Here is a 25,992-nt window from a genome sequence, read left to right on the forward strand (position 1 = left end):
AACCTCAAAAAAACCAAGATTATGGCAACCAGCTTGATTGATCCCTGGCAAATAGAGGGAGAAAATGTAGAAGCAGTGAAAGACTCTGTATTTCTAGGTGTGAAGATTACTGCAGATGCTGACTGCAGTCAGGAAATCAGAAGACGCTTAATCCTTGGGAGAAGAGCAATGACAAATCTCGATAAAATAGTTAAGAGCAGAGACATCACACTGACAACAAAGGTCCTCATAGTTAAAGCAATGGTGTTCCCCATAGTAACATGTGGCTGCCAGAGCTGGACCATAAGGAAGGCTGAGAGAAGGAAGATCAATGCTTTTGAACTGTGGTGTTGGAGGAAAATTCTGAGAGTGCCTTGGACTGCAAGAAGATCAAACCAGTCCATCCTCCAGGAAATAAAGCCAGACTGCTCACTTGAGGGAATGATATTAAAGGCAAAACTGAAATACTTTGGCCACATAATGAGAAGGCAGGACACCCTGGAGAAGATGCTGATGCTAGGGAGAGTGGAAGGCAAAAGGAAGAGGGGCCGACCAAGGGCAAGATGGATGGATGATATTCTAGAGGTGACGGGCTCGTCCCTGGGGGAGCTGGGGGTGTTGACAACTGACAGGAAGCTCTGGCGTGGGCCGGTCCATGAAGTCACGAAGAGTCGGAAGCAACTGAATGAATAAACAACAACAACATGTACTATGTGTATAAAAGGATGGATTACTGTTGGTTCTGCTTTGGGAATTTGTAGTTAATCTCTGCAGCATCAAAGACAAATGGTAGGTACCAAGATCTCCAGTTAAGCTCCATCAGAAGCTAAAGCTGTGCCAGATTTGGTCATCAAATCTGAAAGTTTTCTTCCTCATTCTCTAAAGGTTTTCTAATTTCTCACACAATTCTTTAAGTGTGTTTTTGAGCTTATTTCACAGCATCAAGATGGCTGACAGTGTGATTGTTTTCTCTAAGATCTCTCTTTCCATCACTGTATAGCCCAAGGGGGAAAGATGAGAAACAAGTTTGACCCAAATGTTCTCCTTTAAAAAAAGTAATAAAATTAAAGCAACTTTTCAGTCAAATGGAAGAAGTATATACGTACATACATACATACATATTTTAATGAAGAAGAATTTTTCTGCACATCACATTATAATCTTATTTAATAGGGTGCTTGATCACAAAGAGAACCGTATATTGTTACTCATCTTCTCTTTTATAACACAGTTATCAGTGTGTAGATACATTTGAGCCAGGGATGACTAGGGACGTGATAACAGGAGTGGCTAAGGTATAACACAGACCATTTCCTTTCCATATGATCTGTATTGTGTGCCTTTTTAATATGTGTTTCTTGGACATATAATATATTTATTTTTCTTTTTTAATTTCAAAAATACTTTTTCCTTTTATCCAGCCCATTAATAATTGTTGAGAATGTTTTGATTTGATCCTTGATGTCAATAACCAATTAAATTTATAAAGAAAGAGCTACTGCTTGATCCAGGTAGGATCCTAGTGTTGTTTCCTCTGTTACATTCATGTAGGGTTTTTCGGCTATGATATGAAAGCAGTTTGAAATTTTCCTTCTGGATTTTTTTCAACTTCCCCTTTTAGCTTGCAGCCCTGGGATTTCCAGATGATCTCCTTATCAAATTGCTAACTAGATGTGACCCTGTGTAGTTTTCATTTAAATTCAGCCATGAGTGGCTAAGTGCTGCAACTGCTGAGGAACAGGATATGGAAGGGGATCCACTGTGAGGACAATCAGCTACTCCAGAAGGACAGAGAATTCAAGCACTTCCCAGAATTTATTTCAGTTATGCATCTGTATGAGTCATACCTGGTATGGGAATTAGATGAAAACAATTCTTACATCCAAACCAGCTTCATATCTATATTATATTACAGTTCCCAAATTCAGGAGACCCCTATCTCTAGCCTGCCTTCACTACAGCTGTTTTGGGAGGGAAATATAGGAAAATCCCATATGAAACCTGATATTGTCCCTATGACATGGGTGCCATAGAAACCATGGCCCATGTTCTTTTGTATTGTCAGTTTTACAGGGACATTTACCACCAGTTGATTAGGTAAAGGTAAAGGTTTCCCTTGACGTAAAGTCCAGTCGTGTCCGACTCTAGGGGGCGGTGCTCATCTCCGTTTCTAAGCCTTGGAGCCGGCGTTGTCATAGACACTTCCGGGTCATGTGGCCAGCATGACGACTCGGAACGCCGTTACCTGCCCGCCGAAGCGGTACCTATTGATCTACTCACATTTGCATGTTTTCGAACTGCTAGGTGAGCAGGAGCTGGGATTAACAACGGGAGCTCACCCCGCCGCGCGGTTTCGAACCGCCGACCTTCCGATCGACAGCTCAGCGGTTTAACCCGCAGCGCCACCGCGTCCCCTCCCTTTTATTTAAATTCCCGGGGTACTCTGATAATTTTTATTTACATTATCCGTTAAACAACCAAGATAAATGTATTTCTTTGAAAGTAGCAAAATTTCGCTACATTATGTATAAGCTTTGCCCACAAATGGTTGCCAATAGTTATGGTTGTTAACTATAAAATTTGCTTATTTCATAGAATGTATTTTATTGGTCAATGACCAAAATAAAGTTTCTGTTCTGTTCTGTACTTATTCTTTTTGGATTCTTTTAATTGCAATATTTTCTCCCAGAAGAAGATACAATCTACCTAGAGCATATTTGCCAGATTAGACTGTTTTAAAGTACAAAATCTATCTCTTTAAAGGAAATCTGAGTTATTGCTATAATTTACTTCCCAGTTGGAAATACTAAGGATATGAACCTTCCTTCTGTGCTGGAAAAGTTCTGGCAGAGCTTAAGATGACAGCTATTCTTTTCATTTTTCCCCCTCTTCTCACCTTTTCACTTAAATAAACCTTTCCTCTAGCATGCTTACCATCATTTTGCTGTCTTGTTTGACAGGAAGGTTAAATACTCTCCCTGGATTCAGTCCCTCTTTTAGTGTCATAATGCAGTGTGATTGGAAGGACAGGATATTTTTCCCCCACATAAAAATTCTCTTCAGAGAGAATCACAACATACAAAAGACATTTTAAAAAATAGTCATTTTGTCACATGCAAATTTTTTCTCCTCACAAATGTTTGTGTAGTGACTGGTAGCAATATAATCTTTTCTTCAACAGCACAACTTTGAAATCTGAAGGGAATGCAATAGCATTTTATTGCACATAAGCTACATCCTTTAGACAAGCAGGTTCCATGGCTTTTGTCTTGAGAAAGCTGAATGGAATGCAGATAGCCTGGATGAATGAGGCAGAAGACATTAGTAAGCAATTTCACTAAAGATTAAACCATTTTGAGCTGCTAACACTTCTATAATACAATGTTGTAGTGTATACTGCTCATTGTACATAATATTATTCCTATCTGGACATAAGAACAGCTGTGCCAAATCAGATAAAGATCAATCTAGTCTAGAAGTTTGTTCCATAACGGTTCATGAGATGCCTATGGAAAATTAAGAAGCATACATAGGTGTAGCCTTGGGAGAAGAGCAATGACAAATCTCAATAAAATAGTTAAGAGCAGAGACATCACACTGACAACAAAGGTCCACATAGTTAAAGCAATGGTGTTCCCCGTAGTAACATATGGCTGCGAGAGCTGGACCATAAGGAAGACTGAGAGAAGGAAGATCGATGCTTTTGAACTGTGGTGTTGGAGGAAAATTCTGAGAGTGCCTTGGACTGCAAGAAGATCAAACCAGTCCATCCTCCAGGAAATAAAGCCAGACTGCTCACTTGAGGGAATGATATTCAAGGCAAAACTGAAATACTTTGGCCACATAATGAGAAGACAGGACACCCTGGAGAAGATGCTGATGCTAGGGAGAGTGGAAGTCAAAAGGAAGAGGGGCTGACCAAGGGCAAGATGGATAGATGATATTCTAGAGGTGACGGATTTGTCTCTGGAGGAGTTGGGGATGTTGACGACCGACAGGAAGCTCTGGCATGGGCTGGTCCATGAAGTCACAAAGAGTCAGAAGTGACTGAATGAATAAACAACAACATTCATAGATGCAGTCATGTCCTTTCTCTTAAATTCTCTGCCAACTAATATTGAGAAGCATTCTGCTTCTCATTCTGAAGATATTTGTGTCCTCTTTTTTTAAGGATGGATTTGTGGGGCAAGCAAGAGGCATTGGGTACATTTCCAGAGGAAGGGAGGTATGACTAATGAAGGGCATGTAGATAAAATATCATAGACTATGTAAGTTTGTTACTTTCTGAGCAACCTTCTATCTCATTGTTATGATGCCAAGCATTTAGTATTTAAACAGACTCCAGAAGACTGCAAGTAAGTCCCAGTCAGAAGAGGTGAAATAGAATGGTGAAGAACAACCAGCAAGTAAAGTGGAAATCTGGCTAGATAATCCTAGCTGAATAAACCTATTGCTCTGCACAGAACAGATTGACAGATTTACCAGCCCCGGGTGTCTGCAGGGAGCAGACAAAGAGGGGCTAATGAGAAAACTTGCACTGTGACATAATGCAAATTCCACCCTTTTTTGTTTAGGCATCATGAAGTCTTACATATGTGCATGAGGGGTAGAGCATACATCACATAGAGCACACCATGTGTTTTGTTGTTCTGTCCAAAACTCCAGATTCAATAGATGCTTTTGTTATCACCCTGGGTAAGGTTACCTATCACATGGGTTGAGTAGTCTGAGAGGGTCAGATGGTTTGCTGCCCTGTTGAAAATATGGAAAGTACCAAGGGCAGATTCATTGCATCACTAAGTACCAATCCGGGATCAAAACCAGCAAGTTCATGTCAAGAAAATAAAAACAGAATTGGCAGTGAGATCAGGGGTTAAAGCCAAACAAGCAGTTATCAAGGAAATATAGTGAGGTCAGCATCTAAAAGCATTTCAAGTTCAGTTCTAGAATTGTGCAGAAATCAGGAACAACCAGAAAGGATAAGTCAGGAACAGACATTGCTTCCACCAGCATAGGTTTATTGAAACCAAGACTTAATAAGGCAGAGAAAATTTGGATCTGACTTGATTACAGCTGCTGGTCATTAAGGCCTTCAGTCCTGTCCCTGGAATTACCTACTCATCAGACAAGTACTTCATCTTGTGGCCTGAATTTTCAGCTAATGCTGGACAGGGAAATTTCTCAGTTCTCATTCATGTTGTTGAAAGAGAATTTGCCTTAGAAATGATTTTTAAACAAGAGAGAGAACTTCAGAGAAGGTAGTAAGTCATTGATGAGATGAGTCAAGGTGAACCATCCAGGTCTGGTGACAAGATTAATCAGGCCTATCTTCAAGAAAGACATGGAGATAGATAAGTGGGCTCCTTCCAAGCAGCACATGGTCCTTCCTTGCCACCAGTATAGTTAATATGGAAAGTATAAAGATGAAGGGGATATATTTCTGGTAGTACCATATGGTATAGTCCCTGAAGTGCATGCTCCATCTCTTTATTCCAGGCTGCAGGCATAATAGCATGCCATCATGTCTAAGCTTAAAATTGGCACTTGCTCCTGAAGAAGATGAGGTATACAGCAAGTACAGCTGGCATATTCTATGTAGTGCAAAATATTATAGAGATCTATGTCACTGTTCCCTGATTATCATCATACAAAGTCATCTTCCTCAGTTTCATGGTACTCTTCTTCAATCAAGGAGAATACTCTTCTTCCCTTTCTCCCTTCTGAAATCCATGTCAATGTTGCTGTTTGCTTATTACAGACACTTGTCATCGCAGTCTTGCTCCCCACTCCTGCTCTAGTTGTATCCCTCCTTCACAACAGGTGGAGTTTCAAGGAATATTACTGATATATCTGGAGGTTCCATTTTACTCTAAGGGCAAATCCCTTTTTGTAGATCTGACCTCTCTACAATTGTCTGATCCCATTTTAACACCAAGTTAAGCCAGTGCCATTATCCTGTCTCCTGGAAGTGATTTCTTTAAATTAATAATGCATTATGTGTCAAAGTGTGCTTAATTCATGGGCCATCTCCAGCAGTCAACAGCTTGTGGAGTTAAATGAGCCATTGCTTTGTGACACACTGGGCTTTACTGCATTTGACCTCAGCAAATGTCACTGTATGCTGGTCACCTTGATGATTGCTGGGATTAAATAGCAGGAGCAGACAAAGAACTCAGTATGCATTCCCATTCCTATGCAGAATATTTCACATTAAGAGTCACAGAGGCCACATAGTTCTCCCAGCTACACCGGGAGTAAAGGCAGCCATTGAACTGGAGGCTACATGGAAGCAGGTCGCATAGTGATATATGATCCAAAGAAAGGTGGTTTTGTTTTCTTTAACATTCAGAAAAACAGTCTTTTTCTCACATATCTTTCCTTGCTTTCTTTCCTTTTCTATTCAGACTTTGTACTGAAGGTTCCAGGAAAGAAAAATAGGTGTTAGAGGGAGAGAATATTTATTCACCAAGCAAAGCTGGCTGAATAATAACTGCTTTGGAGAAAATGGCTTTGAAGGTACATTTTGCTGACAGCATTCCAACAAAAAGTCACTAAAAGTAGGAGGTTTTTAAATCATTGCCAGTAAGGCCAGTCCTTCAAGGACTTCTGGAACAAATTAAACCAGCATGCAAACTCTATCTTATTTCAGTGTGGAGTCAGTATAATTTTATTTAATCTTTTACCAAGGAGAATCACTGAACAAGACATTTGGCTTCAGTGTTTGGTCCTGCCATAGGTCTGAGGCATATTCTCACTTTGCATTTTGCCACTGATCTTATTAAAAACAATAAGTGATTTTCCTTCTCACAATATCTGTCTGTCTGTCTGTCTATCACCTATCTATCCTGGGTTGATCTAAAGTAATAATATTATGAGAGACCCAGTTTAGTTCGCCCCCCCAAAAAAAACCCCAACCAGATTTAGTGTAAGCTTTTAAATGGTAAATTAATCAAAATTATTTCCTCATATATGTTTTGCAGCATTAAATGCAGGCACTGAAATTAATCAGCACACACTCAAGAATCTCAGTTCTTGCTAGGATTTCAGTGGAGTCAGATAATTCTCAAGCTGAATCCAAAGAGGAGATGAATTCTTACGTTCCATACTCCAAACAGTGATTGAAGCTAGGGTAAATGCCCAGTGATAAATCTGAGTGTGGAGAATTAAATCCATATTTCTAAGAGGTAGTTTGTTTTAATTTGCACAATGGAAATCTTGCAGGATGTCCTTGCTGAAGAAATTTGTTTACCATTCTGTCAATTCATTTAAAATAATATAGTAAAATAAATATGGGAAAGCCTCTAAGAACGTAAATTAACCTTGGGGATTTTATTCATTTTAATCACATTTATCTTACCCTGAATACTCAAGGGAATTCTAGACCATCTATCTAGATCTTATTTCATGTGCATCAAAACAGAGAAAATTCAAATGTCCTATTTAAAAAAGGTTTCTGGCATTCTTAAGCCAAGATAAACAAAGGAATCCAAATATAATCTAAATCCGAAATCCTTAAAGTATTCAAAATTGTTACTGGGATCCAGTGGCATCTGATTTATTCTAGTTTATAGACCAACAAGACAGAATACTAAACTCATGTACCAATGAGATAAGAATAGAAATTGATAGAAAATCCTACTCTATTTGTAAAACATAAAAATATCATTAACATAAAATAATTATGATCTGTTCCTCCCCCACCCTCAATAATTCTGTTGATATTTTCAGAATTTCTAATTAAATTTCTAATCTCAAAAGAAAAAAGAAAAAAAGGTCATCTGTGGGATGTACCATGATACAAATTTAACCAAGAAGAATAATCACCCATGATTTAGGATATGAATAAAACGTATCAATCAAAAATATAGCACATTATTTATATTTATTTATTTATAAATCATATTTATATAGCCGCCCATCTCACAGAACATGACTCTGTGTGGCATACAACACAACCATAAAATAACAATATTAAAACAGAACGGCTCTCCCTTTAAGTTTAGAATCTAATAATTTTCTAGACTTCTCTTTCACAATGTCACTGCACTGTGCAATATAATAAAAAAATCTATTAATGGTTGTTAAGTGTGTATTTAAGAAAAATCAGATATCAGTATTGTCTAGAGATATATGGGATACTTTGACTTTTTATTTAATCTGATGAAGCAGGTACTTAAGGTGATATTTTCAGAAAGAATTGAAGATCCAATTACTTCAAAACATGAATGGGAAAATGCAATTGTATCCATGCCTTGCTTGTAGGCCTATTCACAAAATGGTTGACATGGTATGTGTGGCCACTTTCAAAACATATGCTTATGAGAAAGCAAAATGTTATGTGGTTCTTCTTTACTTCATTTTTGTTTCCTCAGGGTTCTGCCTATTATCTTGTTCTTTTTTTCTAGGCAGATGTCACATTTCTGGTCAAATAACTCTTTGCAGCTACCCAGAACTTTCAGGAATATTTATGTTTGTCATATCTGGCAATATGTACAGTATGCATCAGAAATAGCAATATGGTTTGCTAAGTGTACGGCACACAAAATATTTATTGTTCCTCTTCCACAGGACACATTCTTTCAGCCGGATCCTTCACTCCTAAGTTAATAAATCCAAATAAGACATTAGCTGAAGCAATGCTTGCAGTTATGGAAGCAATGTTCCTCTAAGCCCAAACAAACAAACAAACAAACAGTGAGTGAGAATTAATTGCCTATCCATTTAGTATCCATTCACAGCAATTAAAAAATTGTGCTGCTGTTAAAAACAAAAACCAAACAAAAAATTCTGCATTCATTACTCCATCAGTCACTGAGTTGTGGAGACTGGATCAAGAGCTCAGCATACTGGGGAAGATCTTTAATTCTTTTGACTTTCCAGTCTCATGACTGACAGTATCTAAATGCCCTTTTACATCATGAAACCTACCATAAGACATTGATAAGCAAATGTTTCATAAAAAGCATGTGTATTTCTATTTCTAGGTGGTTTTATAAATGTCTGCCCTCAGGAGAATTAGAAAAGGTGAATGTAATTTCACAGTGTTTTGCTATCTGTTTGGGCATACTGCAAAAACGAGATTTTGGAAATATAATATTGTTCTTGGATAAGGGAAAAAAGGTTGATTTCAGCTGTGAAATGAATCTAGGCAATAAAATAACTATTTTGAATGAACAAAGCCCTTGACATGAGCACTTAAGCATTTTTTTAAAAAATAAACTATTACCCTTGATAAGGACAAAATAACAACTTTAGCTTGAAGCAAGCCTTGGAAATAAATTCTGTCCAAGATAGGACTTATCCTTGCCTGTCTCACCCCAATGGCACTGTGCCTTCTAGTGTTGGGTTAATAGTAGTTTTGTGTCCATGTGTGTATTTGTAGCCTTTCCTATCTTTCTCCCCTTAATAAGATGTGATCGACAAGAGAGGTCTTTCCACTCTCACTTGCATACATCCAATCAAGAGAAGCAGAAATCCAATTTGTTGGACATAAATACCACCTCACACAATGGTCCCAATTGATCAGGCCCTGGTGGCAATAGCAGTATGATGGTAGTAGCACTGGCAGGGACCATTTTTTCTGCAAACTTCCCTTCTCTGTTGTAAAAATCAGGATTTTCCCAGGGCATATTTGGAATGGGATGGCCCTGCCCAAACCGGGACAATTGACAGGTATAATAATGGAACCTAGAGGAATTACTGTAAATAAAGATGATACTGGAGGCTGCCTCTTTGCTTTTTAGCATGCTATCTTCCAATATATTTATTTCTTCATAGTTCATATAACCTTGAAAGATGCCATGAGAAGTCTCTCTGTCAGTGGGCAGCACATTAGTTGGATATCTGCAGCCCTCATACCAATCTTCATCTTCTTCTGATCATTATTTACATTCCAGTATGTTTCATTAATTGAAGGAGCACATTTAAGAGACATGGAAGTAAAAGCTGATTCTGAACTACAGGAGTAAGCAGACATCATAACAACTTTTCCAAACTTTATCCAAGTTAAACTTTCTCTCTGGAATACTTTAGAATGAAACTGAGGCTCTAATGGGGATATTGATGCAAAGTTTTTAGTAGTGTACCACTTTGCCAATACTGAGGTCTCCAATTTATAGTTCTAAGACTGCTGGCTTATGGTTCTGAGATCAAATTGTAAATTTGCTGCTAGTTTCATTGTCTTTTGTGCCTATGAACTGCCAGGATGCCACCTCTGACTTCATAAAATGGAGGAAAAACCTAGGAGAGATTTGAGGTGTCAGTTTGGTTCATCAAGTATATTTTCCTTTTCACTGGAAATATGCTTTACAATATTACTTTTGTGTGAGAATTACCATGCCTCCAGATCAGTTTAAATCAAGCCATTTACTCTTGCAGCCATTTTAGAAGGAACATGGGCTGAAACTTGCTTAGTTGTTTCGTTCTCGTAAGAACATATTTGTCCATGAAACAAGTGCCTGCTAGTCTTTCCTTGTAAAATCTAAGTATGTAAAAAAAAAAAAAAAATAGCATGATAGAATTGGAAAATAGCTTGTTTTCTTACCAAAATGGAGGTTTTTAGGAGAAGGAGATATATATATATATATATATAATTGATTTCTGAACTCATAGTGAACTCAAGCAAAGTCACTTCTAATCTTTTGGCACAACATGTTGTATTTAAAGTTTATCTGTTTTACAGCATGGCAAGTGAGTTAAATATATTATCACAGCAAGATGCCTCCTCAGGATTATAAAAGCTTTTGTTTTATGCATGCAAAAACTTGTAAAGAGTCCTTAGCTATTAACTCTCAATGCAAAATATAATGCCTCCTCTGGGAATAATGGATGTAATATATTGCAGTTTTATCTCGTATAATCTAGGTCAGATCTTTGAATAGGAAGGCGCAAGAAAGAAGAGATCAATGAACTCCCACACCTATTTGTGGCTGCAATAAAGGCAATGTAATAATACAGACTTCAAGAAAGTCTCCCCTAGTCGAAATGCAACCCAGCAATGATAAATGAACCTTCAGTTAATAGCAACAGCTAGAGATGGGTAATGAAAACAGGGCCCTGTGAAAAAAGTTGTGGGATGTGTTTCCAAGGTGGGGAAGATTAAAGCTGATACAACTTCAAAAACCAATCTTCAGACCCAACCAGACTTTTATTGGATCGTCTTATAAAGGTTATTGATATTGTCCTTGCCCTAATTATATGTGATTCCTTTTAAGTCAAACCTTTAATCTCTAGCCCACAGGTCTAAACACTGCTCTTCTATCTGTCTGTTACAATGTACATGGTTCATGTGAAATCACAGTGAAGCTGCTACAGAAGTCAGCATGATATCATGTTTGCCATCATCTTCCAGAATTCCATATCTCTGAAGTTGTAGCACTGAATTTGTAGAGGTTGTAAGAAAGGTGTACAACTTACAAAAATACACTAGCTTAGTTAAAATATGCTATAGTTTTGATAATGGTAGTGATGGATGACCTGTCCATTTCAGTTGCTTTTAGTTTCTCATGTTTTCAATGATAAGTTCAGTAACTTGGTTTTACATTGCTCTGAGTATCTGCTAAAAAAAAAAAACTCATGAAAATTTGTACATATTTGTGGGGCATCTCTCTGTGTGTGTGTGTGTGTGTGTGTGTTTGTGTATGTGTGTGTGTCTGTCTGTGTATGTATGTGTGTGTATATATATATGTGTGTGTGTGTATGTATGTGTGTGTGTGTGTGTGTGTGTGTGTGTATATATATATATATATGTATGTATGTATGTCTCCGCAAAGGATCGTTACCTTGTCGTGGTGCTGGAGCTTGAGCACCTCAATGATGCCATGAGCTAAACCGTGAAGGGCCACCCAAGACGGGAAGGTCATGACAGAGAGGTCAGACTAAATGCGATCCCTGGGGAAGGTAATGGCAACCCACCCCAGTATTTTTGCCGTGAAAACTAAATGGATCAGTACAACCAGAGATATGTCGGTATACCATCGGAAGATGAGACCCCCAGGTCGGAAGATGGTCAAAATGCTACTGGGGAGGAACAGAGGATGAGCTCAACTAGCCCCAGATGTGATGACGCAGCTAGCTCAAAGCCGAAAGGACGGTTAGCGGCCGACGGTGCTGGTGGTGAACGGCGAATCCGATGTTCTAAGGATCAACACACCATTGGAACCTGGAATGTAAGATCTATGAGCCAGGGCAAATTGGATGTAGTTATTCGTGAGATGTCAAGATTAAAGATAGACATTCTGGGCGTCAGTGAACTGAAATGGACTGGAATGGGCCACTTCACATCAAATGACCACCAGATCTACTACTGTGGACAAGAGGACCACAAAAGAAATGGAGTAGCCTTCATAATTAATAGTAAAGTGGCTAAAGCAGTGCTTGGATACAACCCCAAAAACGACAGAATGATCTCAATTCAAATTCAGGGCAAGCCATCTAACATCACAGTGATCCAAATATACGCCCCAACCACAAATGCTGAAGAAGCTGAAGTAGAGCAGTTCTATGAGGATCTGCAGCACCTACTGGACAACACGCCTAAAAGAGATGTTATTTTCATCACAGGAGACTGGAATGCTAAGGTGGGCAGTCAAATGACACCTCGAATTACAGGTAAGTATGGCCTGGGAGAACAAAACGAAGCAGGACATAGGCTGATAGAATTTTGCCAAGACAATTCACTCTGCATAACAAACACTCTCTTCCAACAACCTAAGAGACGGCTTTACACATGGACTTCACCAGATGGACAACACCGAAATCAGATTGATTACATCCTTTGCAGCCAAAGGTGGCGGACATCTGTACAGTCGGTAAAAACTAGGCCTGGAGCTGACTGTAGTTCAGACCATGAACTTCTTCTTGCACAATTTAGGATCAGACTAAAGAGATTAGGGAAGACCCACAGATCAGCTGGATATGAGCTCACGAATATTCCTCAGGAATATGCAGTGGAGGTGAAGAATAGATTTAAGGGACTGGACTTAGTAGATAGGGTCCCGGAAGAACTCTGGACAGAAGTTGGCAGCATTGTTCAGGAGGCGGCAACAAAATACATCCCAAAGAAAGAGAAAACCAAGAAGGCAAAATGGCTGTCTGCTGAGACACTAGAAGTAGCCCAAGAAAGAAGGAAAGCAAAAGGCAACAGCGATAGGGGGAGATATGCCCAATTAAATGCAAAATTCCAGAGGTTAGCCAGAAGAGATAAGGAATTATTTTTAAACAAGCAATGCGCGGAAGTGGAAGAAGACAATAGAATAGGAAGGACAAGAGACCTCTTCCAGAAAATTAGAAACATTGGAGGTAAATTCCAGGCAAAAATGGGTATGATCAAAAACAAAGATGGCAAGGACCTAACAGAAGAGAAGAGATCAAGAAAAGGTGGCAAGAATATACAGAAGACCTGTATAGGAAGGATAACAATATCGGGGATAGCTTTGACGGTGTGGTCAGTGAGCTAGAGCCAGACATCCTGAAGAGTGAGGTTGAGTGGGCCTTAAGAAGCATTGCTAATAACAAGGCAGCAGGAGAAGACGGCATCCCAGCTGAACTGTTCAAAATCTTGCAAGATGATGCTGTCAAGGTAATGCATGCTATATGCCAGCAAATTTGGAAAACACAAGAATGGCCATCAGATTGGAAAAAATCAACTTATATCCCCATACCAAAAAAGGGAAACACTAAAGAATGTTCAAACTATCGAACAGTGGCACTCATTTCACATGCCAGTAAGGTAATGCTCAAGATCCTGCAAGGTAGACTTCAGCAGTTCATGGAGCGAGAATTGCCAGATGTACAGGCTGGGTTTAGAAAAGGCAGAGGAACTAGAGACCAAATTGCCAATATCCGCTGGATAATGGAAAAAGCCAGGGAGTTTCAGAAAAACATCTATTTCTGTTTTATTGACTATTCTAAAGCCTTTGACTGTGTGGACCATAACAAATTGTGGCAAGTTCTTAGTGGTATGGGGATACCAAGTCATCTTGTATGCCTCCTGAAGAATCTGTATAACGACCAAGTAGCAACAGTAAGAACAGACCACGGAACAACGGACTGGTTTAAGATTGGGAAAGAAGTACGGCAGGGCTGTATACTCTCACCCTACCTATTCAACTTGTATGCAGAACACATCATGCGACAAGCTGGGCTTGAGGAATCCAAGGCTGGAGTTAAAATCTCTGGAAGAAACATTAACAATCTCAGATATGCAGATGATACCACTTTGATGGCTGAAAGTGAAGAGGAACTGAGGAGCCTTATGATGAAGGTGAAAGAAGAAAGTGCAAAAGCTGGCTTGCAGCTAAACCTCAAAAAAACCAAGATTATGGCAACCAGCTTGATTGATAACTGGCAAATAGAGGGAGAAAATGTAGAAGCAGTGAAAGACTTTGTATTCCTAGGTGCAAAGATTACTGCAGATGCTGACTGCAGTCAGGAAATCAGAAGACGCTTAATCCTTGGGAGAAGAGCAATGACAAATCTCGATAAAATAGTTAAGAGCAGAGACATCACACTGACAACAAAGGCCCGCATAGTTAAAGCAATGGTGTTCCCTGTAGTAACATATGGCTGCGAGAGCTGGACCATAAGGAAGGCTGAACGAAGGAAGATCGATGCTTTTGAACTGTGGTGTTGGAGGAAAATTCTGAGAGTGCCTTGGACTGCAAGAAGATCCAACCAGTCCATCCTCCAGGAAATAAAGCCAGACTGCTCACTTGAGGGAATATTAAAGGCAAAACTGAAATACTTTGGCCACATAATGAGAAGACAGGACAGCCTGGAGAAGATGCTGATGCTAGGGAGAGTGGAAGGCAAAAGGAAGAGGGGCCGACCAAGGGCAAGATGGATGGATGATATTCTAGAGGTGACGGACTCGTCCCTGGGGGAGCTGGGAATGTTGACGACCGACAGGAAGCTCTGGCGTGGGCTGGTCCATGAAGTCACGAAGAGTCGGAAGCGACTAAACGAATAAACAACAACATGTATGTATGTATTCTTTTCTATACTGTTAGCTACCTGTCAGCATTTCCTGGACCTACGGTATGCCTATATGTGTATGTGTGTTGGGCGTGTGTATTTCCCTGTTCTAAATATCCATAATCTTATATGCATATTTTGATTGGAAAAATGTTTTCCATTTCCAAAACATTCCAAAACAATGTTTTGACTTGGAGAAATGTTAATTTTGAAGGGATATTGTGCTTCATTTCTCATATTGATATGAAAGTGCAATTTCTGACCTGAACAATTTTCTTTCTTTTAAATAATACATTTTTTTTTCCTTCTATGAATCCAATATGCATATCTTTGTCTCTGTCTCTGTGTGCATGGGTATGATTGAGAGAGAAAAAAAATAGTTTCTTTTTGAGAGGAAAAAAGTAATGCAATTACTGTTGCTGCTGTGAGGAAACCATGGGGAAAATGTTCCCACATCACTGACAATTTTATATGAACTAGATTCAGTAAACATTATTATGATATATATATTTCATTGGATGTTTCTGAAAGAATAATACAATTACTATGGTATTACCTCACAGCAACAGGGAAGGAGAAAAAAAAGGAAATGTTTTGTGGTCAAACTGCAAAAGCTGCTTTCTTCACAAAGAGATTGGAAATAGTGTGCAATAGATTTTTTTTTTCACAACTTACACTTTCTTTCTGTCAACCTTCCATCAATTACTTTTCTCCAAGATCTAGTTCTTAAGCATGTGTCTCTTGTTTCACTTGTGGATGGATCTTGTGTGTAAGGCCCTATACAAATTGGGAAAGATTACGTAAAATGAGTTGAACTGTTAGGGACAAGAGATTAATACAATACACCCAAAATCCAGTATTGGGGAGGATTCAGAATGGGATGAAGGTCAATGCAACATCTAAAAGAAAGATGAACAAGTATGAAAGTGCATGTGCCAAGATATCAATCCAGTTCAACTCCAAGTACTGTCTAGAGCTTCCTGTCCATAGGTAACACAAAATGTTTTCTTTGTCTTGTTCCTTTCTTTCCAAGCTGCAACCACCTGAATCTCTTTTTTGCGTCTCTTAAAGCCACCCTGTCACTTACTGCAGAAAACTGTTCCCATGGGTGGAAAACCCATAACTGTAATTAGAAATCTTCCTCCCCCTCAAAACAAACAAACAAACAAACCATGACCCACTCACTTTGTTTTCCTCAGTCTTCCCCAATATTAAATATGATGCAAGGCCATGAAACACTGCCAACCCCTATTTTACCTGCTTTCCAGCATTCTGTCTTTCAGATCCCCACATCCCTGTGCAATAGGCAGCTTGTTGTTCCCTCTCCTCCACAGAAGGTTTTCTATTAGTCCCCCCACCCACCCAATTTCTCCTTATTCACTTATGGATTTCAGCTGCCTGGATCTCTTCTGTGTCCACTTTCTTCCTCAGTTAACCTGTCTCTCAAAAGAATTATAGTAGAGTTTGTTTGTTCTTTTACTCATTCCTGTGACTTCCATATTGCTTCAGTCTGACTGACTCTGAGCAGCTTGGAAAAGTCAAAAATATTATCAATGAAATCAAACAAAATAATGAAGAATACAGTGTAATAACTGTATTTTCATCATATATGTAGCACCATCTTTTACCCTTAGGAAAACATTATGACATCACATGGTTTCTTTAATTCCCCAAAGTTTTTCTGAATATCATCAGGGAAGTGGTCAATCCTATATCTGGGGGTCAGACTGTTCCAAAGAACGGGGTATGAGCAGAGAATACTTGTTTTCAAGCCCTGTTCTGCTGCATTTCCCAGCAGGCTTCCTTTTTTTCTGAAAAGAACTGTTTTGAATCCATATAACTTTCTCTTCTCTCATCTTCCTAGTAATATCTGCTTTCATAAGTTATATAATCTTCCAAGTTGCTGTGAGGAATCTTCTGGGTATCTGGAGGCTGGATGCAGTTGGCCAAATCCTGATTCGAAGACTGAGACTACATTTTGTAAGGTCATCTGGGATGAGTTTGAACCTGTGAGTCCTGAGGAAGGGTTCTCTATGACATCAGCTCTGTCACCTCTATTCTGGATCCATTCATTTCCTGGTTGATGAAATCCAGCAGGGCGATGACTGGTGACTGGGTCAGGGTGCTGGTAAATGCACTGTTCAGAATGTAATGAAGCTGCAGTTGCCGAGAGCTCTAGAGGAAATGGATTATCAGGATCTGTTTCAGTTCTTTTCAGGCCTGGGCACAGCACTGAAACCCTCATTGATCACAGTTGTGGAGGCCTTGGAAACCATAGCTGATTCAGAATGCAGTGGCTTAAATGGGCACATCTCACATAACACCACAGCTTCAAGAGATGTCTTGAATTTGTGATTCCTGAGTCCAATAGGGAGCTAACCAAATCCTTTGGGAGCCCTACTCAGAAGGTTATCTGCTTACTCGATGAGATCTGATAGAATAGGGTCTCTTCATATCCCTTCTCTCAGGGAATGTTCAACAGGGAGAAAAGAGGCAGGCCTTTTCAATTGCCACCCCTCTTCTGTGGAATGCCATTTCCTGAAGTTCAAATGTTTCAAGTCCTATGGGAATTCAGGAAAGCCATGAGAACCTGGCTATTCCATCCAGCCTTGGAGGCTGGGATGTTTTAGTACTGTTCCCTCATGTAGTCGAGTATCCTTTTGATTAATGCAATTTGTGTTCCTTTGTGTATAGTAAAGGTAGTATAGGTGGTATTGTACTTTATATTACTGTTTATTATTGTTGTTTTAACCAGATTTAAAGATATTGGTTTTGTACACCGTTCAGAGTCATTAACAATTGGAAATTAGGCAAATAAGCCCTGTAAATATGCAAGTAAACAAACATATTCTGGTGCCATCACATTGTACTATCACAATGTATACTCCATTCTCACTTCTGCCAGCATCCCTGCCACCTTATATTATACTAAGTATTAAGAAGAGGTGGGGGGGGGATGGGAATGAGACAATGTCCAGCATCCCTTAGGCCACAGTGCAGACCAGAAGAGTTCAGGGGATGAAAGGAAGAAATTATTTTGCTATGCTAGGTTTCTCCTTTTGCTCCAAGACCTCTTGATCAACACAAGTAGGGCTTTCTCAGCATACTACAGACAGAACTGCCTGTGGGATACTTTTCAGATCTCCTAGGTCTTTCCTGAGATTTTGAGAGGCCTCCAATCATGAGAATTAAGTATCTATCCATGATGGTGAAGGTGAAAGGTGAAAGGTGCCCTGTGCAAGCACCGAGTCATGTCAGACCCTTTGGGGGGACGCCGCTTTCATGACGTTTTCTTGGCAGACTATAGCGGGGTGGTTTGCCATTACCTTCCCCAGTTGTCACCTTCCCCAGCAAGCTGGGTACTCATTTTACCAACCTCAGAAGGATGGAAGGCTGAGTCGACCTGAGCCGGCTACCCGAGAATCCAGCTTCTGCTGGGATTGAACTCAGGTCATGGGGAGAGTTTCGGTTGCAATACTGCTGCCTACCACTCTGCGCCACACAAGGTTTTTTTTTTCTATCCATGATAGTTAAGTGTAGAATATTTTCTAAACTCTGTCTTCTGGAATACAGTCGCTCCAGAACTCTCCCAAAAGCAAAGCATTCCTAGATTGTTTGGAAATAATTCCTTTCCAACCACAACTTGTCTGCATATTGATTATAGAAGAAATTAGTTCTATCTACAAAGGCAAGATACCAATTCTGGTGTTTGTCAATATAGCCAGGAGAAGACAATTCGCAAAATTTATGTTCTAGGCTTCAGGATCAATCCACATAAAAAAATCTAAGTTGAATTATATATAATAGAAGACCTGGGTCACAAGGACATAAAATATAAAAGTACTCATTTCCTTACAATAGGTATATCATTATCACTTAATTTTTCACATCTGCAGTGAGCTGTATTGTATTGAAATATAGTGAATTAATTATTCATTGCCTTTTAAGCCTGATCAGGAATATAGACTTCCCTTTCTTTCTTCCCTCTGGAGGTGTCAGATCAAGATGCACAGATTTAGAAGAAAAGATAGTCAGAGATACTTCCATTGCTTCTTATGTCCCTTGTTAGTTTAACATTGCTGAGGCCGAAGGATTCCTCTGAGGGACTTAACATTCATGTCAATGTGGTTCTGGTCCAATATGTGAGAATACATTTCTCTTCATTAAATTCTCTACATCTTCCTCTCCTGCAAAGCCTGTGCTATTCATTTCAGCTTTGATCTGGCAATCTCTCTGAATGTCTCATTTGACTAGAGCTATTTCTTGGCTTTTCCTTCCTCTACCTCCTCAGGTCATGTACCTCATTTCTTTTCAGCACACTGTTTTGTATTCCCTCCCCCATCTTCCACACATAGACAGCATGTCAACAATTCCAATGCATCTAGCAATGAAGGGAAATTCAGAATTAGGAAACACAGAGACAGACAGGAAATTAACACTTTCCCCCAGTATTGTAATGAAACATTTGAGCTTCAAAAAACCAAATGCTTTGGAAATGATTAATTCTTAAGAGTGTGTCTACATAACTGTAAATTTACACTAATTATAACAGGGGGCATACATATATGTATATGAATGTCACATGGTGAGGCCATAGAAGTTCTATTTTTTTCCCCAATCCAGTTATTCAGTCTTGCAATTGGTTTGCCTTTGAGATACTCAATCACTGCAAATTCATATGAACTGATGCAATCCCACTATTCAGATTGATATGAAAATTGGAAGGTAAATTTCCATTGGACTTTGGGCCAAATGTCAATGTATATTCAGAATGCATCATTTCAGAAAAAGCAGATTTAAATCAGTGTGGATGCTGTAAAAATACTGATAATGCATCCATTTCTCAGAGCAATGAGAAATTTTAGTGATGTGGTCTTTCCTAGGCTCAGTTAGTTGCTGAATGAAGTCATGGAAAGATAACTGGAATTTATAAGTAGTAGCTGAAGTCTCACAGCTTGAGCCTTTAACTAAGCCTGTCTTCTGCAGTATCCCAGGAAAGCAGAGTGTTGTCTTTGATTCCAAGTATCTTCTCATAAAGTCCCCTTTTTGTGGCAGCTGAAGGAAGAAGGCAGTATCTTCTTTCTTTCTTTCTTTTATTAAATTTATATTACCTTTAACTGAGGACAAGGCAGCACCTTCTTTCTGCAGCTGAGGACAAGCTGAGGACAGGTGCAGTGATAGAAAGATCCTTCTAAGAATTGTTCTCCTCTTTAGCCTAGGAGCATCACAGCTGCCCTCACCTCACTGATTCATTATCCTGTAGTAAGAGGGAAATGCAATTTAGCGATATAATACAAAGAGAACTGAAGGAAGCACGTCTCTGCTACTGTTTATTCCTCTCCTCTCCCTGGAAATATGTTGTAACTGAAGATGATTTGAGTTGTTGTTTCTTGGTTGCTTGTATTTTAACTTTTATAATGTTTGTAATTGTTTTTATTTTATTTTTACCACCCAGAGTCACTCATTGAGATGGGCAGAAATATAAATTGGATGGATGGATAGACAGATAAGGCACCAGGCTAGAAACCAGGAGATGATGAGTTCTAGTCCCACCTGAGGCATGAAAGCCAGCTGGGTGACTTTGGGCTGGTCATTCTCTCTTCAGCCCAACTCACCTCACAAGGTTGTCATTGTGGGGAAAGTAGGAGGAGGAAGGAGTATTGGTATGTTCCCTGCCTTGAGTTATTTGTATAATAAGGGCAGGATAAAAAAATATTTTAAAAATCTAAAAAAAACCTCTGCTAATTTATGCTATTATTGCTGCTAATGGTCTGGCAACTTTTTTGAATGATGATATATAAAAGAGATACAAACCAGAAATAGACTGATTCAGCCATCCTTATTTCATATTACTAGCAGCTGCTACGTAAAAGATGTGGGAGTATAGACAGTTACTGGGCTTTTGGCCGGGCGATGTTCATTTAGACATCTTGTGTGTCTTGGGAATTGAAATGTGCTGTTGTGGCAATAATAATTGTGATAAAAATGTTCCTTGGTTGAGATTATTGAATTCTAACACAGATGGAAGAATAAAGATGCCAGAAAAGTCATTAAAAAGAATTAATATGATTTGCTTAGTACTCTGTGTGTTTGTGTGTGTCCTCTCTCTTTCTCAAAGTTGGAACAGAATCTGATTGATGATGATAGTGATTAAGTTCTCTGAAAAATGTATATATGTCCAAATTATATGGCAAGGATGACCTTTATAAGCATTAAGAAAATGTTCACTTAATTTATTCTTTTTAAACATTTTAGTTAATGATTATATTATTTTTCCCCCTTGTTTATCTGGAGAATGGAAAAAAGAAGTCTAAGGGCAGATTCACATAGCCTTCTTGGCCTGGCACGAGGACATCAGCTAACCATGTCTGTATACCACTGCCTTTATCTCCCCATCCTTCCGCAGCACCTGGTTTTAGGTACTGTGCTCTGGAAATGAAGTTGCCCTTCTTATCCACCACCAGACGTTGCAGGCAGGCAATGTAGGTCATTTTAAAGAGCATGGGAGAGGTGGCCTGAAATGAAATATTCTGGTTTGGCAAACACATGGTTCCTATTGGTTTTGCTTGTTTCCTTTAAGACCATGTCTTCTGTCCTGATCCTGCTCTGTAATCTCACCCCTCTGTCCTCTTTTGCTGTGAGAAAGCCGCTATAAGCACTTTTTAAAAAAGGGTGGGTGAGGTTAATTGTTTGATGAACTGATCCAACTAGAAATTGACTATGGTGTCTCTGGCTTAATGCGACTAATTGGCAGCATAACTGAAAGGACTCATTGCTTGGATTTCAATAGCCTGCTTGGCAAGGAATTCCTTTCCCAGGGGCCATTGGTTCCTGGCTCCTTACTTCTTCTCCGTATTATATGTTCTTAGGATAGTTTATAGCCCCCACAACAATTCCCCAGTTTATCCCTTTTTTTAAACTTGAGCTTTTCAACAGCACATATCCAGAGGCTGCATAAATCTAGACAACCTTGAGATGGCATCCAAGAGATAAGAAAAACATGAGCTTTTTTTGCTGTCACCTAATGGAAAATTCTGAGAGTGCCTTGGACTGCCAGAAGATCCAACCAGTCCATCCTCCAGGAAATAAAGCCAGACTGCTCACTTGAGGGAATGATATTCAAGGCAAAACTGAAATACTTTGGCCACATAATGAGAAGACAGGACACCCTGGAGAAGGTGCTGATGCTAGGGAGAGTGGAGGGCAAAAGGAAGAGGGGCCGACCAAGGGCAAGATGGATGGATGATGTTCTAGAGGTGACGGACTCGTCCCTGGGGGAGCTGGGGGTGTTGACAACCGACAGGAAGCTCTGGCGTGGGCTGGTCCATGAAGTCACGAAGAGTCGGAAGCAACTGAACGAATAAACAAACAAAAATGGTTAATAAGTTGAACAGTCAACTTAGGGTTTCAAGGTTTTTTTGTTTTTTTTTAAGAGTTCAATTGGCCTATCATACAATAGAAAGTGGGGGGAAAGGAAAATATAGTGCATGGAGTAATATGAGTATTGTCCCAGCCAATCAGAGAAGGTGGTGGGTGATGTTAGGCAGAGTAGAGTTTCAGAGCTTAGAAAGCATGTACAGGTAGTCCTCATTTAGCAATCACAGCTGGGACCAGCAACTTGGCTGTGGTCACTGAGTGAAACTGCAGTTCTGCTTATGATCTTACTTCAGCTTTCCTTTGCTTTACAGACCTGTGAAGGCCATAAATGAGAGGATTGGTCACAAAGTTATGTTTCATCACTGTCCTAACTGCAGTCACTAAACAAGGCAATAGCTAAATGAGGACTACCTGTATTCAAATTGTATAGGCAGCAGTGCAGGGTAGACATGTTCTGGGTACCTGGTAAGAGTACACTGTGGCAGCAGCAAAATTTAGGGGAACGTGATTTCCTACCAGCTGCAGGATAGAAGAGGAACATGTCAAAGCAGCTCTGGGTGTGGCTTAAGAAACAGATGGCCTGTACAAGAGAGAGAGAGTAGCCAACAGTCTTTTACAGTAATAATTTGGGGGCTTTGAAGTAACCACGAAGATGAAAAAAGGTAGCTGGGCAAAGCACTGAAGCAACCAGGTTTCACATTTTAATACAGACTTCTCTCAAACCTCCCTCTGAAGTTTAAGGATCAAAAACTTGCTTTACAATGATAATGTATACAATTTTCTGAATTTTGAAAGAAAATGTGAGACTGTAAATCATTTTCAGTAATAAGGCGATGCTTAAAGCACATGCCCTGTGTCTGATTCTTTTTCACAATGCGTCCTGCTGCTGAAGCTATGAAGTAATTGAAGATGGCTATTCATCTCCCATAATCTGCAAATCACAAATTGTGATTTGTCTGTTCATAGCTAAGAGGTAGCCTTGCTTGTGTGAGTCTCCACTCTTGAGCTTTTGTACTGGAAAGTAGTAGCAAGTAGCAAGTAGCAAGTAGCACAACATACCTGATGAGTGGGGGTCAAAGTTACCTGCAGGTGCAGTGTAATAATTGCCATCTGGTGCAGATATATATGTTGAGGTTTTCCTACTAACGATTAAGACTGCTATTGTGCCTAATCATTTTGGCCGGGTTAAAAGGTTGTATTAGATTGTCTCCTCTCACGCGCTTCATGCAAATCACCTGGGGGGGGAGGAAACCTGCCCGGACTTGTTCTTACTTCCTCTTTTTTTTTTTTTTCTCTGCCGGCAATGTAGGCAAGCAAGGCTTGCTCCAAAGGGAGCTAAGTCCTTTAAATATGTTTTGTTTTTGTTTTGCTTTCTGTAAATAAATTATTTTTATAGAAATGCTTGGTGTGTGACTTTTTTGACCTCTCCTGGGCTAAAGGCTTTCCCAGCATCTGCCAACAATATATTATGTACAAAATTGTTCCATGTCATGTGATTACTTTTTGTCATTATATATGCTTTGAAAAAATGAATGCTTCATGCTAATAGAATACCAGATCATGCTTCCTGTTGCACAGACATCTTTTTTGTTATTTTTGCTCTTTTTTTTTAAGGAGATGCATTAGTCTGCCTTTTACTGTCCCCAATTCAATTTTGTTCTGCTACCTGCTTTACTTGAGGCTGGCTTGGCCCTTTCATCATGCTTAATCAGAGTGTGAATGTCACAGAATTTCATAAAAAATGAGCACTAATTAAAATGGATGCCACAGAGGTGTGGAGAACTGGCTAAGATTTCCCTAATTTAACTGCATCTGACCTTTTCATTATTTTGATAATAATGATTCCCCGCTCCCCCAAACACCCAAAGATGTAGAGCTGTGACAGAAATATTTAATAAATAAGCTCAAAAATTAAACAATGTCAGATTTCTTTTCTTTCTTTTTTTCTTTTATTCGAATGCCGTTACTGTGATCTTTCACAGTATGTGTCAGTCTCGCTTTTTATGAAGAGGATTCATTCCTCAGCTATTAATCCTAATTTCATCCAGTGGCCTATTTAGTCTAAAAAGCTCCTTTCAGTACTTCATATATAAAATATGATTATTTGTTACCTGCTGTTGTCTTCCTGCTCTCCTTTTAATCTTTCCAGAGGTTAGTGAGAGGCCATCACTGGACACACACAACTTGCCCACAGAATCTGATGAAACGGGAAGATTTTTTATCTTATCATGAAGATTCCCTCAAAAGGTAATCATGGACAGTGGATGCCAGGCTTGGATAGCTACTGGTCTAGAGCAGTGTTTTTCAAAATTGGCAACTTTAAGATGTGTGGACTTAAACTCCCAGAATTCTGACTGGGAAATTCTCGGAGTTGAAATCCACACATCGTAAAGCTGCCAAGTTTGAAAAACACTGTCTACGGTTTTCCAAAATCATGGATATGGCTGAGTCTCCCAAAAATTTGCCATATTATTTAATATCACAGCTAGAGAAAATTACAGTACAGTAATTATATAGATTCTATTTAAAACATTATTAAAAAATCGAAATTAGGTTTTCTCCTTGCCCCATCTTCTTTATTATTGTCTTGTCAACTTTTTGGAGTGTGGCTCCCAGCATGTCATTCAAAAGTGCCCAGCTTATGCCTGAATTTAGCAGGATTTTATTTGTGTTGTTATTTATTCATTTAGTCGCTTCCGACTCTTCGTGACTTCATGGACCAGCCCACGCCAGAGCTTCCTGTGGGTCAACAACAACCCCAGCTCCCCCAGGGACAAGTCCGTCACCTCTACAATAACATCCATCCACCTTGCCCTTGGTTGCCCCCTCTTCCTTTTGCCCTCCACTCTCCCTAGCATCAGCATCTTCTCCAGGGTGTCCTGTCTTCACATTATGTGGCCAAAGATGTCTCTGCTCTTAACTATTTTATCGAGATTTGTCATTGCTCTTCTCCCAAGGATTAAGTGTCTTCTGATTTCCTGACTGCAGTCAGCATCTGCAGTAATCTTCGCACCTAGAAATACAAAGTCTTTTACTGCTTCTACATTTTCTCCCTCTATTTGCCAGTTATCAATCAAGCTGGTTGCCATAATCTTGGGTTTTTTGAGGTTTAGCTGCAAGCCAGCTTTTGCACTTTCTTCTTTCACCTTCATCATAAGGCTCCTCAGTTCCTGTTTGCTTTCAGCCATCAAAGTGGTATCATCTGCATATCTGAGATTGTTAATGTTTCTTCCAGCGATTTTAACTCCAGCCTTGGATTCCTCAAGCCCAGCATGTCGCATGATGTGTTCTGCATGCAAGGGGAATAGGTAGGGTGAGAGTATACAGCCCTGCCATACTCCTTTCCCAATCTTAAACCAGTCCATTGTTCCGTGGTCTGTTCTTACTGTTGCTACTTGGTCGTTATACAGATTCTTCAGGAGGCAGACATGATGACTTGGTATCCCCATACCACTAAGAACTTGCCACAATTTGTTATGGTCCACACAGTCAAAGGCTTTAGAGTAGTCAATAAAACAGAAATAGATATTTTTTCTGAAACTCCCTGGCTTTTTCCATTATCCAGCGGATATTGGCAATTTGGTCCCTAGTTGCTCTGCCTTTTCTAAACCCAGCTTGTACATCTGGCAATTCTCGCTCCATGAATTGCTGAAGTCTACCTTG

This window comes from Candoia aspera, chromosome 1, assembly GCF_035149785.1.
Source record: "Candoia aspera isolate rCanAsp1 chromosome 1, rCanAsp1.hap2, whole genome shotgun sequence".
Lineage (NCBI taxonomy): Eukaryota > Metazoa > Chordata > Lepidosauria > Squamata > Boidae > Candoia > Candoia aspera.